Here is a 17,853-nt window from a genome sequence, read left to right as displayed (position 1 = left end):
GTGCGGGGCGCAGGAACAGGCCGAAGCTGGGCTGCCGACGCACCCCGTAGGCTGGTGCGTTGAGCAGGGACAGGCCGGGCTGGGCTGGCGAACGCACCGTAGGTTCAATGCGAGGAACAGGAACAGACAGAACCGCACTGGAGACACACACCCCTGGCCCCTACACGGGATCAGGAACGGGCCGGACCGGACTGGAAACACCCCCAGTACCTCTCGCCGTGCCTCCACACTTTCCATCCCCTTCGTGAACCAGTGGCCCCCTTAAACTGGCGGCCATATCTGCCAACCTCTTGCACTCCTCCGGCCGTACACCTTCTGCCCGACGCCGTGAGCCCCCCTAAAAATTTTCTGGGGGTCTCTCCTCTCGGTGGACCAGGCCTCCATAGTCCTCTCCCAACCTTCGCTCTTCTGGCTCCACCACTCGTTATCCAACTGCTGCTTGGTCTCTTGAGGTGGGTTTTCTGTCACGGGCGCCAATGAAGTACGACCAAAGCGCAGCGTTGGGAGTGAACATGATGATTTTAATGTAGAAACACACGACCAAACAAAACACGATCCGTGACGTCCTCAGTTACACCGACTGAACATAGAACAAAAACCGACTGAACATAGAACAAAAACCCACTGAACATAGAACAGTTTAAATATGGCTCCCAATCAGAGATAACGAGCCGACAGCTGACACTCGTTACCACTGATTGGGAGTCACTCAACCAAACACAGAAACAACCAATAACCACCCAACCAACCCAAACACAACAATACTTAACACACTCTGGCTAAAATACCAAGTCCCGAACCAGAGCGTGACACCCTTCCATCCTTTAAGCAAAGTAGCTCTAATCCTTTGTCCTCCACATACCCAAAGAAATCTGCCACTGCCACCGATTGATCTTCATAAGGAGAAATCAATGGCATTGCCAGTGTTTGCTTCTCACATTCCCCAGGGTCACCCGGCCCTCCATTTGAGCTATTACCCCAGTACTTGATCCTGCTGCCTGATAAATTGCTCTGTGGGGGTATCTGCATTCCAGGACGTATCATTACTTTAGGTGCCATGTGGTCTCACACTTTCCCCTTACATTTTCCCAAATCGTGCTCCCCATCTGTTTTATTGTAGCATTCATAATTTAGATTATAGTCTATCACGGTATTTTTTCCGGTGCTTCCATTTTTCTGGTCTCTATTCTGATATCTAATTTTTTTTACACCACTCTCTCCCCATCCTGTTTGATTATAGAATCTGTAATGATAGGGTTTCCCAAAAATGATAAACATTCTGCAGGACAGTAGGGCCTTTCTCCTCTTTTAAGATGACAGTAGCTTCGTTGGAAGTTAGCACAGTCCTTGTAACTGTGTGGACTTGGTATTACTATCAATTCTTTTAATGGAGAAGGAGCACATACTAAACAATTTGTTTTTCTATTAATTATTTTAGCTGAATATTGTGCCCATTTGCACCAATCATTTTGCATGGCTCCCTCCCGTAGCCTTTCTATTATTACTTTCGATATTACTGTAGGGGCTGAGGTAGATTGTCTATTTTCCTGACTTCCCCAGTTTGTTAAAGAATCCCATACATTTTGAAAAAACCCATTTGTTCCTATTTTTTCTAATCCTGTCTTTGTTGGTTCAACTGCTATAGTACTTAGTGGTCCTTGGGTAGTGGTCATAGTTACCTTAACTATTTCATGTTCTTCCTCCTGTCCAGATTGGTGTTTGGAAATAGGATCAATGTCCATTGTTGTTATACTATTTCCTTCTAACCCTTTAACACTATCTATTTCCAATATGTACTTTGCATTATTTTCTTGAGTCAATTCCTTAAAGGTAATTTCCCAACTAGTGTCTCCTTTGTTAACTTCTATTTGACAGCCATATTCCTCCCAGATTGCTTCTCCTCTTGTTTGATGTTTAGCCCACCCACAAAGTGATTTCTCCGGCAGAGGTTTTATCCTACGTATTGAAAAGGATCTTTGAGTTTCTTCAACTGTCAGTACTTGCGTGGAATAGAAATACTAGTTCGAGCTATCCCCAATGGTACATGCTTTTTTATTCTATTCTTCAATCTAACTTAGGGGCCAATTTCTTAAGTACTGATGGAATCATGAGATGTCTAACTTGTTTTATATCCATTATTTTTCCATGTCTATTTGCTTTTGGCTCAACTTCTACACAATGGTTTTTTTTTAATTTTATTCTAAACATTACATATCCCCTCAATCTGACACTTCCCCAATCGAGGCCATCCCTGTATATGACACTTGTTCTTTGTTTACAACAGCAATTCTTCCTGGCTCAGTAAGACTATCTCTAGAATATTGTATAGTAGTAGGCAGACCCACCACTATCTCTCCTAGGTTAACTGCTATTACCGTTAGAGCAATTCCACAGTTCTTAAATTGTCGGAGATCATGTGAGGGCAGAGAAGTCAATTGTGGGAAAGTCTCTTTCCTTAACAGCAGAGGAGTCTCTTCCCTCAATGGTAGAAAGATCACTTCTTCTCCTTCTCCTGTTGTCCCTCCCTCCCTGTGTGTCTGCTTGTGTTTGGGGGATCTGCCATGGCAGGCATCCTATCAGCAGTATTCCCCACATCATCAGGCCCCACCTCTCCGACTCTCCGGTTTTTCAGGTGAAGTGCCTGTTGTCCTTCAACGTTGGCACTTGGACTCGGGCATGCTTCTTCTTCTGGACTCCATCTGGTGCCTCGACATCCTCCTCTTCCCCATGGCTCGCCGATGGCAGACTGGTTCTCTTCGGGACCCTGGTGCAGTGGTTTAGATGGTACCACGTCGTACTTCCTTCCACCTGTACTGCTGTGGGCGTCGCTCTGATCACCGTGATATGGTCCTTCTCTCCTGGGCTCGTTCCACTCCCTACGAAACACTCGGATGTAGACTTGATCTCCTGAATCACCGGTCCTGGCTCCTCTGGTCCAGGTTCCGGTTCTCGCCCCTTTTCCTGGAGATAGATCACTTTATGTATAGCAGTTAGTTGTCTTTCATATGCTTTAAGTTCCATCTCTAATTGCTCCAATGAGGGTCCTTTGTAGGGCCCTCTTGGATCTGGCACTGGCATGGGTTCGACCCGTAAGCATTTCATGCGGGGTTGATGCGCATTTCTGTTAGTTTGCATGCGATAACTCATCAATGCTAGTGGTAGTGCATCCACCCAATTGAGTTTTGCACTAGCACAGATTTTATTCAGTTTAGCCTTGAGGGTGCCATTAATTCTCTCAACCATCCCCCTGAGATTGCGGATGATACACACACCTAATCTTTGCTTAATCCTTAGCTGCTGTAATACTTGCTTCACTGTTTTCTGAATAAACGCTTGATCCATTGTCTGAACTGATTTCCCGTTGGTATTCCGAATCTGGGTATTACTTCTCTGGTTAGAAATTTGATTACTGTTCCTGATCCTAGATCTGCTGAGGTACCGCTTCTACCCATCTACTGAATCTATCTATGATCACTAGCATGTACCTTTTTCCATTCACCTTTTATCATATCTACATAGTCCATGACTAAATGTCAAATGGTCCTTCAGGAACCGGTATGTGCCCTATAGGTGTTGTTATCCCTTTCTTTACATTGTTTTGTGCACACACCTCACATCTTGCTAATGCCTCATCTATTGTTGCCTGTAGGTATGGAGACCAGTATCCTTGTTTTTTTAATTTTCCTTACTATTTCCCCCATGCGCATGCGTCAAAACCATGCGCATCAGTTATCAGTAAGTTGAGCAACACAATGGGTGCTACTATGGTACCTTCATGTGACCTCCATAATCCCTTCACATCTTTGGTGGCCCCTCTTTTGTACCACATAGTCTGTTCATAAGGTCCTGCTCTTTACTGCATCCTTATTATATCATCTGGCTGTGGCATGGATTCAATAATGACCATGCTGTTAACACTGGGACGGTGCATCTAGATGCCTTTCTTGCAGCTTCATCAGCTGCATTGTTTCCTTTAGTTATAAATCCTTTTCCTTTTCTATGCGCCTGACATTTCACTATCGCCAATTTAGTGGGATACATTAACGCCATCATTAATTCCACAATCTGCTCGTGGTGTTGTATGGGTGTACCATCGCTTTGCCTTTCCAACCACCCTTGCTTCCAGACTGCCCCAAATAGATGACACACCCCATGTGCATATGCTGAATCAGTATAGATATTAACAGTTTTTCGTTTGCCTAGGATGCAAGCTGCAGTGAGTGCTTTTAGTTCAGCCAACTGGGCTGAGCATGGCTGTGGACAGTACTCTGCTATCACCTCTTTGAAACTTTCTCCTTGTTTTTTCACTACTGCATAGCCTGCATGATTTCCCACATGATCTTTAGAACAGGATCCATCAACAAAATACTCTTCTATGCACTCTTCCCCTAGGCTGGACAACGGGGTTGACTCTAAGTCTGGCCTTAGTCGAGTAAATGTCAATGAATCTGCTACACAGTCATGTGCTTGCCCCTCAAACTCTAAGGGGATTCTTTCAGCTGGGTTTACTGTACTGCATCGTTTAATGGAAACATCTGGATAGGTCAATAGAGTCAAGTATTCCAAAGTTCTAGCATTGGTAAGGACAAACTTCCCTTGTTCTATTAGTTCCACTATTTTATGGTGTGTATATATTATTACCGGGTATCCCATAGTAATTGTGGACGCTTTGTCATATGCATATTGTAATGCAGCTAGACCTTGATAACAGGGTGGATATCCCTGGGCAACAGAATCTAGTTTAGAACTATAATACGCAATAGGTTGTTTTCGTCTTCCACTGCATGTCTCTTGCATAAGTACCGCTGTTGCATACCTATCACATCTATTTGCCACATACAACAAGAATGGTTTGTGTAATCTGGGGCTGCTAGAGCCGGAGCTGACTGTATTTCCTTCTTTATTGTTTCCGAACGCAGTCGATGCGTCAATGTTCCATTCCAGGCTTGCTCTAAGGTCCAGTTGTCCTGCTTCTTTCATGATTTCTCGTAGAGAGCAGTTTTAACTGCATACTCCTCTATCCAGTCTGAGCTGAATCCAGTCATCCCTAAGAACGTCATCATCTGAGCAACTGTTTGAGGTAGTGGTGCCTTGCTGATTCCTTCCAATTGTCCTGGTGCTATTGCCTTTGTTCCATGTGCAATTGTTCTTCCTAGATATTCAACTTGGGATTTGCAATACTGAAGTTTCTTTTTTGACACCTTGTGTCCTCCTTCTGCCAGTCGCTTTAAAACCTTTATAGAATCAGCATGGCATTGTTCTAAGGAGGTAGCGCAGATCAACAGGTCATCCACGTACTGGATCAATGTTCCTTCAAGTATTAGATCTTCTAGATCTACTCTTAACACCCGATTGAACAAATGAGGAGAATGCTTAAATCCCTGTGGAGTTCGAGTACACGTAAATTGTCTACCTTTGTAGGTAAATGCAAACAAGTGTCTGCATTCTGCCAGGGGCACACTAAAAAATGCTCCACATAAGTCAATCACTGTGAAGTACTTTGCTTCTGGGGGAACATTGGTGAGTAGCGTATGAGGGTTTGGAACATCAGCAGGCCAATCTTGTACTATTTCATTTATGGCCCTTAAATCATGTACCAGCCTCCACGTTTTCCCATCTGCTTTAAGGACCGGCAACAAAGGTGTATTACAACAACTTTGTGTTTCTATTAGTACTCCTGCTTTTATCAGTCCTTCAATTGTGCCACTGATGCCCTCTTCTGCTTCAGGTTTCATATGGTATTGAGCCCTCCAAGGGGGCTTAACATGTGGCTTTGTTTTGACAAACACAGGACTTGCCGATTTTACCAATCCAACATCTGTATCATGTTGTGACCATACCTCCTGAGGTATGTTTTTCTCCATTTCCTGTTTTAGCTTGTCCTCCAATTCTGTCACCTCCCCTAGCTGTGTTAGCTGTTGGGATGTAACTTCCACTGCCCTGGGGTCCCCAGTCATTATTGTAGTATGGTGTATTTTGATTAAGGCTTTATCTTTCGAGTGATAAATCAGTGGATTTTCTGTTTTGTTCCACTGAATTGTTTTTGCTCGCATCATCATGGTGCCCAAATCCTTAGCCTCCCATTCCCCTGTTCACCAGCAAGGTAATGTGTGGGGCAGCTTTAGAAACATTATACCATTTTGCCACAAAGTCTGAGCCATCCATGTCCGTCACCTCCATTGCTGCTCCTTGATTTCCTATAATTATGTACTGAGACATTATAGGTACTGATTTCATTTGTATTTAACAACCACAGTTGCTCTAAAAGATCATCACGATAGGGATCATATTGCATGGTGCAGTGAAATTCTGACTTTCCTCTTTCCGCTTCTGGTATCTGAGCCTGAATAAACCTACCCCATTTCTTTACTACTCTATCTACTTCTGTCTCAATATCCCCTAACCAATAGACATTTGCTGTATCCTGTTTCATTACCATTTGTAAGTTCAACCCCTGCCCTTTCTATAATTACTCCTTCAGAGGAACATCGAATTTGTATACCCATTTTGCATAGGGCATCTCTTCCCAATAGATTGACAGGGGTGTGTTCTGATACAAGTATAGGGAGGGTTGCGGATTTGTCATCCGTTGTCAGGCGAACTTGGAGCTGTCATTGGAATTAACTGCGTTTGTCCCGAGAATCCTATAGTTTTGGCATATTTGCCAGACATGGGGAGGAGTGAGAGGCATAATTTGACTTCACAAGTGTAAGTGGCTCCAGTATCAACCATCATTGGTGTGCCTCTGTTCTCTATTTGAACCTGCAGCATAGGTTCTTGATCAGCTTGTGTAGTTAGTACTGTAAACTGACCCTCCCGGTAGGATTCTCTGGGGCACCCCTAGTACCCCTGATTAGGCCCAGCCCATGGATTCACAGGACCTTGGATTTGTTGCTGATTTTGTTGCCAGCCGTCAGGTTGCTTCCAATTATTTTGGTTTTTGTCCCTGTTGTTGCTAGGGTTTGTGGGAGCAGTTTCGTCTGATATGCCCTTGCTGCTGGCATCCCCAGCAAATTCCAGGTTGCCCTTGTGGGCCCTGATTTCTCCTTTTTGATTATTTTGCTGAAATTTTTGTTGTTTATTTTATTATTCCATTGCCGGGAGTTGTTGTGCATACACATTCACTACTGGTACTGTGGGTTGTACTTGGCCTGTGGCGCGGGAGGCAGATATGGCCCTCCTGGAGTAACTGCAGCCATCATTCCTGTTTCATTCGCAGGTGCTGCTACTGGGGCCTGGATTTTCTTCTTCCCTCTGTTTGTCAGTTCTTCCAATTGGAGTTGAGGTCAGTTTCCTCTGAATGTCTCTCCATAAGTCTCTGTTCATCCTTTCTGTGTTTTTCTACTGCATGTATCACATGGTCACAGAATTCTTTGTGTGTCTTTGAGGTTAGTCCCACCACATCCTCCAGCCTGCTTCTTACTGATTGGGGCATGGCCTCTATTATGGAGTTTCGAATAGAGTTGTCATTAGTGGGTCCCCTTCTGGATCTCGTTCCGTTTCCAGTCTCCATCGTTTCATCTGTTCATGTAGATAGGCAGCTGGATTCTCAGTTTCTCCCCAGCGTCCCACCTTTCAGTGACTTGGGGTCAATTTCTGCCAGGTATTCCAGTCTTAGTGCTTGCCAGACTTCGGGCGGTGTGAATCAAAGTCCATCCCATCTCCTTGTGGGTCACTCACTTCTACTCAGGTCACTGTTCCCCAGTATATCCTCCATCTTTGCCTTTCCAACCACCCTTGCCAACAGTGCCTTCAGATCCCCCACAGCCAGCAGTTTCCCATGGTCTGTTCCTCAAAAATCCTAATCCATTTTCCCGCCCCATCATGCAAATCTGGCAGACGGGCAACCGAATCCTTCCAGGTCCTGTGATCCCCACGGAGCATAGTGAGCCTGGGTACCTTTATCAGAATTGGATATTGTCCCTTATATTTTTTCAGGCCTTCTCAATGTTCTCCTATTGCGCAATCTTTCTTCTCTTCGCCTTGATTGCAATCTCCCATATGTCAGCTGCTGCTCCTCCTCCTCTAGCTCTCTACCTGTATGCTGTCTTACCTCACTTTGCTCCCTTTTCTTTTTCTTCCTTTTCTCCAACATTCGCCTCATCCTGTCCATTTCTCCTTCTATTTGTTCGTTTGTTGCTTCAATTTCTGCCATTTCTTCATCTGAGAGTTCTCCATCATCTCTCTTCGTCATTTTCATTCTTCCCAATGCTTCCCTCAGCTCTCCACGGCAGTCCAATCTATTTGGCTGGATTTCTACCCTCGCTTGATTCCTTCTGTTTCCTTTGAGTTTTTTTCCAACCTTTGGGAGGATGTAAACAAAGGTCTTTCTTCTTCCATTTCTATTTCTCCTTTTATTGATACTACTCCGGACACCTGGGGATATTGTCCACCAACATATGGTGGGGGTCCCACAGACCAATCTGCTTTCTTTTGTTTGTTTTCTCATCATCTTTTCTCAACATGTTTCTGGCTTCTCGCATGTTCCTTAGCAATCCTTCTCCTTCCATTTTGAACATGTTGAGTACTTCTTTTTCTCTTTTCTTTTTTGACGCTTCTCTCTTCTTTCCTGTGTCTTTTGTTTTGTGGTTCTTTATCAGTGTTTCCATTTCCTCACACACCGAGACATCAAATGTTCCTCCTTCTGGCCACTTGGTGCCCATTTTCCTGGTGCTTTCCCCCATTTTTCAGATGTTTTCGCTATTTCTTCCTTGCCTAAGGGATACCTGGCACTCAGTATCTCTACCGCCGTTTTATTCATATTTATGGCCTATATTTTTTAACTTCCTTTTTAATCTATTTTAGTATTCCTCCTATTTATTTATTCTTATATTAGTATTTGTTTTTATTGTTAGACTATTTGTGCTTTGATTATTGTTTGGTTAGAACTTATTTATTATTAATGGGCATTTGACAGTCTCCTTATATCATAATAATATTTCCTGATGTCCACTTTTGTGTGGACACCTCATAAATCTTTCTCTTCCTAGTGTTTTTCCTTAGCTTTAAATCACTCAGCTATATTCTTAATGTAATAATAAAATGACTTATCCTGATGTCCTGTTGTATTTTTGACTTTGTTTTGTTTTACCCCATATGTAACTCTGTGTTTGTTTTTATCGCACTGCTATGCTTTATCTTGGCCAGGTCGCAGTTGTAAATGAGAACTTGTTCTCAACTGGTTTACCTGGTTAAATAAAGGTGAAATAAAATAAAAATAAAATAAAAATAAAATGTCCACTTTTCTTTTGTGTGGACAACTTATAAATCCTTCCCTTCCTATTGTTTTTCCTTAGCTTTAAATCACTCAGCTATATTCTTAATGTAATAATAAAATGACTTATCCTGATGTCCACTTTTCCTTTGTGTGGACAACTTATAAATCCTTCCCCTTCCTAGTGTTTTTCCCTTAGCTTTAAATCACTCAGCTATATTCTTTATGTAATAATAAAATGACTCTATCCTGATGTCCACTTTTCTTTTGTGTGGACAACCTATAAATCCTTCCCTTCTTAGTGTTTTTCCCTTAGCTTTAAATCACTCAGCTATATTCTTTATGTAATAATAAAATGACTCTATCCTGATGTCCACTTTTCTTTTGTGTGGACAACTTATAAATCCTTCCTTCCTAGTACAGAGATTTTCACACTCACTTGCACTCTCACTCTTTACTCTTTCACTCTTGGTGTGAGACCGGTGCGTCCTCTACCAGGTCACACTTAAGTAACGGTCCAGGAAAGGTGCGCCAAACCTTTCTCCACCCAACACAGAGATTTTCACACTCACTTTCACTCTCACTCTTTCACTCTTTCACTCTCGGTGTGAGACCGGGTGCGTCCTTCCTACCAGGTTACACTCACGTAACGGTCCAGGAAAGGTGCGCCAACCTTTCTCCACCCAACACAGAGATTTTCACACTCACTCTCACTCTCACTCTTTCACTCTTTCACTCTCGGTGTGAGACCGGGTGCGTCCTTCCTACCAGGTTACACTCAAGTAACGGTCCAGGAAACGTGCGCCAACCTTTCTCCACCCAACACAGAGATTTTCACACTCACTTTCACTCTCACTCTTTCACTCTTTCACTCTCGGTGTGAGACCGGGTGCGTCCTTCCTACCAGGTTACACTCAAGTAACGGTCCAGGAAAGGTGCGCCAACCTTTCTCCACCCAACACAGAGATTTTCACACTCACTTTCACTCTCACTCTTTCACTCTTTCACTCTCGGTGTGAGACCGGGTGCGTCCTTCCTACCAGGTTACACTCAAGTAACGGTCCAGGAAAGGTGCGCCAACCTTTCTCCACCCAACACAGAGATTTTCACACTCACTTTCACTCTCACTCTTTCACTCTTTCACTCTCGGTGTGAGACCGGGTGCGTCCTTCCTACCAGGTTATACTCAAGTAACGGTCCAGAAAAGGTGCGCCAACCTTTCCCCACCCAACACAGAGATTTTCAAACGACCTCAAACACAGCTTCTCTCCTCAACACAGAAAATGAGCTGTTATCTGCAGGATTTTTTATTATTCTCATTCATATAGATGAGCACACTTGTGCCCAAATGAATCAGACAGTTGAATGACTCACTGCCACCAAAGTAAACCACTCACTCACATAAGATGAGCAGACCTACTCTTAGTTAACACTTTATCAAAATGTTTAAGCCCTTGTGACTATTTAACCCGTTCACCTACTCAGGATGACCGGTGTTACTCCAATTTATGGTGTCACCTACGCCGGATGACCTAACTTTTTTACCTGATTAACCCTACCTAATTTTGGCATCACCACAACACAGGGTGATGACCTGCCGTCCAGTCCTCTGGAATTTTAGCTCTCCAAAGCGTTATCCACAGGATTTATATTTATTTAGCCCCCGAGGAGTATTACACTTCCTCAACACACCTGGACTTCTACTACGCTTTCCTAAGCGACCTGTCAATTCTGCCCTATCTTTCTGTTACACTTTCTCAACACAGAAAAAGGAGCGGTATTATACAGGATTTCTGCCTTCCTAAGCAGCCTATAAACGATACACTTTCGCTACACGTTCATAGCGGTATTCGAAGGACTTAACATGTTATTGTCTGATCACTCAACCAGATGGACAGCCGCCCGTGTCGAAATGACCCAGACAGAGCGATCAGCAAATGAATCAAATGAATCGACCGAATCGAACAGACGCATCAGATGAGCAACCGAGTGACCCCGACGATTGAACGCACGAGCTGAGCAGTCGAATCAAACTGATCAATCAGACTGTCCAACTCAGCAACCCGAATGAGACAGATTAATCATCCAACCTGACCACAATCTATCAAATCTCAATGGATTAAACAGAATTTGTAGCAGGATGAACAATTGAATCAGATGTTTTGAAAAGAAAAATGGTTCAGACGAACAACCGAGTGTCATTGACAAGTATAGGACGCGCGTCAAACCGTCGGTTTAGTCAAACAGATACATTCATACTGACCAAATGATCAACTCAACCGAGACAGATAACCCACCCCACTCAACCACAATGACTGACCTACCCCAACCCAGGCAAACCTATTTATACTATTTTCTACTTATTGCAACCCTGAGGCTTTTTTATCATTTAGCATGTATTTTAAATTCAAAAGCTCCCAGTGTCTAATTTTCTGGTTCTTATATTTGGAGAGACCTACTAGGTTTTTCTGCAGATGTTGCCGAGCCCCCAGATCGAACCACACAAACGTTATACTATATGAGTAAGAACTTGGCTTACCTCTTAAAAGCGGCCGCTTTTGTTTGTATGGTCCGTCCAAGCCGTTTCACAACCGCAGATGTACACCGTCTCTGATCCCTATTTTTAAACTTCTGGACAAGCTCGCCAATTAAGTCGTAGAAACATTTGACTAAGAGATAATCTACTCAAATAAATATCTCTCAAGACACAGGAGCCTGTGAATTCAAGAATTAGACTTTATTGCATAATAAAGCCTGAGTTTTTTCTCCATGGAGGAACTGTCTCCCTCTGGCTAAGAGATCTCTTATATAGACACATATGGAAAAAACATGCATACAGTCCTAACTTTTTTTTAGTTCTGCACTCTGCACCACCCCTCTTTTTCAACGTCCAGCTGTTACACATTATCCACTCCAAAATGTCATAAATGCTTTTTTCCATATGAAACCTCTCATTCTATCATTCTATTGGCTGCGTGGCTTAGGCCCCTTCTTAAAACACTAATGTACTGCACACTGTTTAAGAGCCTCTGTGAAATAACACATGCATTCATTTAAAACATAGCATATACTTAATGTCTATATTTCTTATTTAAGCATGTTTCTGAATTATACAATATCAAACATGTTTATTACATTTTACCTTTGGCATCTCCCTACATGTGCCATAATGATACATAAAATAATCCTATATATTCCCCCCTATGGGACATTCCAATATTGTCCCAAATAATACAAAGATTAATCCTATATGTGCTCCCGGAGAACCAGTTAAATCAGCAACACATCAGACGAAACCAAAAATGTTACACTATTGTCAGCATCCTAACTGAACTTTTTATGATTAAATCTAATACTTTGGAGATTATTTGTTGGTCATAAATGTTGAGTAATGATTTTGTGGTTTGTCAATAAAACTGGTGTACACGTTACTTTGTCTCATGGGTTATTAAACATGAATGTTAACAAGGAGGCACGCTCCATAGATAAGCTTTTCATTTTACATTACATGTAGGGAAAATATTTGCTTTTGGAATTCTTTTAAATATTATTAATGTGCATGTCGCCGCTGTCTGGAGCAAGGTATCCCGATTCCATACGCTCCCAAAAGTATAACTGGGACATTTTTAACTGAAAGCTTTAGTTTCTGACTTTAAAAGCTTTCTGAAACTGATTCCTTAATGTCAGGCTATTTGGTCAACTCCATTAGTCTAAAATCCTAGGTGGCGGTGTCTGCAGCTTAAGTTGGCTACGATCCGCCAACCTAATCCCGACTAAGACGCAAGTTTGGCTGCCGACCAAGTTACCAGTGTTCATTTTAGTGAGTTGTGGGGTTTGTTAGGTTTCATACTGCATTATGGTGACTGACTCCAAGCAATTGCCTTTGGCCTAAATACCTTGTTATATCTGTAGCTGTAGAGTACTGCTGCAGTTTATATATTTCAGATACTCCATGTGTATGTCGTTTATAAGTGCCTGTATTGCACTGAATACATGAGAGTTATGCAGTAGATGTTATTGTTTAGAGATGGTTCATTCCTATAGCCTGTATACACACTTTACCAGTAGATGTTATTGTTTAGAGATGGTTCATTCCTATAGCCTGTATACACACTTTACCAGTAGATGTTATTGTTTAGAGATGGTTCATTCCTATAGCCTGTATACACACTTTACCAGTAGATGTGAAAAAGAGGCGAAAAACCAAACACTGCATTCCACAGTAAGAACATCATACCAAAGGTCAAGCATGGTGGTGGTGGTGGTGGTCCCTATATTGTTATTTATTTTGCTCTTTTGCACCCCAGTATCTCTATTTGCACATCATCTCTTGCACATCTAGCATTCCAGTGTTAATACTAATTGTAATTATTTTGCACTATAGCCTATTTATTGCCTTAACTTGCTACATTTGCACACACTGTATATATATTTTCTGTTGTATTTTTGACTTTATGTTTTGTTTTACCCCATATGTAACTCTGTGTTGTTGTTTTTATCACACTGCTTTGCTTTATCTTGGCCAGGTCGCAGTTGTAAATGAGAACTTGTTCTCAACTGGCTTACCTGGTTAAATAAAGGTGAAATAAAAAATAAATAAATGTTATTGTTTAGAGATGGTTCATTCCTATAGCCTGTATACACACTTTACCAGTAGATGTTATTGTTTAGAGATGGTTCATTCCTATAGCCTGTATACACACTTTACCAGTAGATGTTATTGTTTAGAGATGGTTCATTCCTATAGCCTGTATACACACTTTACCAGTAGATGTTATTGTTTAGAGATGGTTCATTCCTATAGCCTGTATACACACTTTACCAGTAGATGTTATTGTTTAGAAATGGTTCATTCCTATAGCCTGTATATAGGAATGAAAATAGCCAAATAGCCGGTGCCCCCGCACATTGACTATGCAACGGTACCCCCCTGTATATATAGCCTCCCTACTGTCACTTTATTTTACTGTATATATAGCCTCCCTACTGTCACTTTATTTTACTTCTGCTCTTTTTTTCTCAACACTTTTTTGTTGTTGTTTTATTCTTACTTTTTTGTTTAAAATAAATGCACTGTTGGTTAAGGGCTGTAAGTAAGCATTTCACTGTAATGTCTGCACCTATTGTATTCGGCGCATGTGACCAATACAATTTGATTTGATTTGATTTATACACACTTTACCAGTAGATGTTATTGTTTAGAGATGGTTCATTCCTATAGCCTGTATACACACTTTACCAGTAGATGTTATTGTTTAGAGATGGTTCATTCCTATAGCCTGTATACACACTTTACCAGTAGATGTTATTGTTTAGAGATGGTTCATTCCTATAGCCTGTATACATACTTTACCAGTAGATGTGAAAAAAGAGGCAAAAACCAAACACTGCATTCCACAGTAAGAACATCATACCAAAGGTCAAGCATGGTGGTGGTGGTGTGATGGTTTGGGGATGCTTTGCTGCCTCAGGACCTAGACGACTTGCCTTAATAGAAGGAGCCATGAATTCTGCTCTGTATCAGAGAATTCTACAGGAGAATGTCAGACCATCCGTCTGTGAGCTGAAGCTGAAGCGCAGCTGGGTCATGCAGCAAGACAATGATCCAAAACACACAATCAAGTCTACATGAAAATTGCTAAAAAGCAACACATTGGAAGTTTTGGAATGGCCTAGTCAATGTCCAGACCTAATCCCAATTGAGATGTTGTGGCAGGACATGAAACGAGCAGTTAATGCTTGAAAACCCACACGTCACTGAGTTAAAGCAGTTCTGCATGGAAGAGTGGGCCAAAATTCCTCCACAGCGACGTGAGAGACTGATCAACAACTACAGGAGGCATTTGGTTGGAGTCATTGCAGCTAAAGGTGGCACAACCAGTTATTGAGTGTAAGGTGGTACTTTTTCACACAGGGGAATTGGGTGTTGCATAAATTTGTTTCTATGAAATAAATGAAATAAATATGTAATTGTTGTTATTTGTTCACTATTGTTCCCTTTATCTAATATTAGGTTTTGGTTGAAGATCTGATAACATTAAGTATCACAAATATGCAAAAGTAGACAAAATTAGAAAGGGGGCAAATACTTTTTCATATCCTTTAAAAAATATATATACAATGGGGAGAACAAGTATTTGATACACTGCCGATTTTGCAGGTTTTCCTACTTACAAAGCATGTAGAGGTCTGTAATTTTTATCATAGGTACACTTCAACTGTGAGAGACGGAATCTAAAACAAAAATCCAGAAAATCACATTGTATGATTTCTAAGTAATTTAATTAGCATTTTATTGCATGACATAAGTATTTGATACATCAGAAAAGCAGAACTTAATATTTGGTACAGAAACCTTTGTTTGCAATTACAGAGATCATACGTTTCCTGTAGGTCTTGACCAGGTTTGCACACACTGCAGCAGGGATTTTGGCCCACTCCTCCATACAGACCTTCTCCAGATCCTTCAGGTTTCGGGGCTGTCGCTGGTGATAAAAATGACAGACCTCTACATGCTTTGTAAGTAGGAAAACCTGCAAAATCGGCAGTGTATCAAATACTTGTTCTCCCCACTGTACGTTCTTTATTACTTTCCAACCCCACCATCCCTTCCCTAATTGGAGTAAACTAGTGAACAACAATGCTTAGGCTTCTACTTCCAGCTTATACATACTATATACATTTTATGGACACAGTCAATAATTATATTTTGTTTGTTTTTACTCCTGAACTTCCTCGGATCATTTTCATGATGTCCAACTGGTATGCTTCTATATGCCATATCTTTCTAACTGTGCTCTTTCACAAAAGCTCTCAACATATAACCTATATACTTATTATGGACACAGCATGTCTTACATTATTAGTTATCTTGTTGTTATTAGTTGTTGTTATTAGTCCCATCCTTCAGCTCCATTCAACACCTCCCATCTATCTCTTAACACCAACTTTTGTGATGTTTTTTAACCTTTCTATTCTCATTGTTTCTATAGTTTGTGATTTGAAAAAAAACATTTTTGCTAAAAGTATTATTATATTATTGATTGATTGACAAGAATTATACGTTTTGAATCCGGCGTCGTTTTGCATATCAGTTCATAAACACTATGCCATGGAATCGGTACGTCAAAATCTCTTCCCAACTATTTTGCAATCTATATGGGATGGCTGTCAATCTTTTGGACCTTAAATTAAACTGGTAAAGTTTTTTATTTATCACAATTTTCTTTAACCAATTATGTTCTTTGATGCAGTCAGACAAGTTCCTTACTTTCTCCCCCTTCAATTTTCCTCTTCCAATTTTGCGGTAATACTGCAATTATTTGGTTGTACTTTTGGGTAGAGCAGACATTCCCATATGTTTTTGTTAGCTGCATGTGTGACATAACTCCACCATTCCTACCGATAATATCATTTACGAAGATTATACCTTTTTTAAACATTCTCTCAAAAAATATATATATTTTTTTATCTGTTAGTATATTTGAGTTTAACCACAATATTTGTTGCAATATTTGTTCTGTCATTTCTGGAGGATTAAATAGAAATAGTAACCAACTTTCTATGGCTTGTTTTAGAAATAATGATATTTGGGAGATGATTTCCTTTTCAAATACCTTAAAGTGAGGGATTGTAATCTGAATAAAGGGAAAAAGTCCCTTCCTGAACATTGGGTGAGACAATCTTACTAGTTCGGATTTAAGTATAATTTTTGTATGACTGAAGCTTTTAGTGATAGGTCTAATGCTTTAATATTTAATAATTTCTGTCCTCCGAATTCATATTCATTATATAAATAGGCCCATTTAATTTTGTCTGGCTTGCCGTTCCAAATAAAATGGAATATTTGTTTCTCATATAATTTAAACTGTTCGCTCGGCGTAGGCAAGACCATAAGCAAATAGGTAAACTGGGATAATACTAAAGAGTTAGACAGGTATTTACCTTTCCATGGTAGCAAGATCTTATCTATTTTTGCTAACTTTCTATTAAAATATATTGCAGTGAGATCATTTATTTCCTTTGGGATATGTATTCCGAGGATATCCACATCACCATCAGACCTTTTTATTGGTAAACTACATGGTAATGTAAAAAAATAATTTTTTGATCCAATACGTAATATAGTACACTTATCATAATTTGGTTGTAATCCAGAGACGTTAGAAAATGTATCTATATCCTCTATAAGGCTGTGGAGGGATTCAAGTTGTGGATTTAAAAGAAAACATGAATCAGCGTACAATGACACCTTTGTTTTTAAGCCCTGGATTTCTAATCCCTTGATGTTATTGTTGGATCTGATTTTAATAGCTAACATCTCGATGGCAATAATAAATATATATGCCGATAGTGGACAACCTTGTTTCACTCCTCTTGACAGTTTAAAACTTTCGGAGAAATAGCTATAATTTACTATTTTACACCTAGGGTTACTATACATGATTTTAACCCAATTCATAAGAGATTCTCCAAAATTGAAATGCTCCAGGAATTTATATATAAACCCCAGTTGTACTTTATCAAATGCCTTTTCAAAGTCTGCTAAAATCACAACTTGGTGTCAGTGATTCAACCTCGTGAAATATAAGATTATTTCACAGAAAATGTTCCTAGATTTTGAGTTTAGAGTGAGGAAA

The 17,853-nt window shown here is 40.8% G+C and overlaps 1 protein-coding gene across 1 annotated transcript in view; it reads left to right on the top strand.

The window, feature by feature from the left end:
- LOC121562021 (ladderlectin-like) overlaps nucleotides 1-17,853 on the top strand; it is a 47,427-nt gene that overhangs the window by 19,841 nt on the left and 9,733 nt on the right. The gene's annotated exons all lie outside the window — the stretch shown is intronic.

This window comes from Coregonus clupeaformis, unplaced genomic scaffold (assembly GCF_020615455.1).
Source record: "Coregonus clupeaformis isolate EN_2021a unplaced genomic scaffold, ASM2061545v1 scaf2080, whole genome shotgun sequence".
Taxonomy (NCBI): Eukaryota; Metazoa; Chordata; class Actinopteri; order Salmoniformes; family Salmonidae; genus Coregonus; species Coregonus clupeaformis.
Note: the sequence above shows the minus strand (reverse complement) of the source record. Positions and strands in the feature narration are given on the sequence as shown.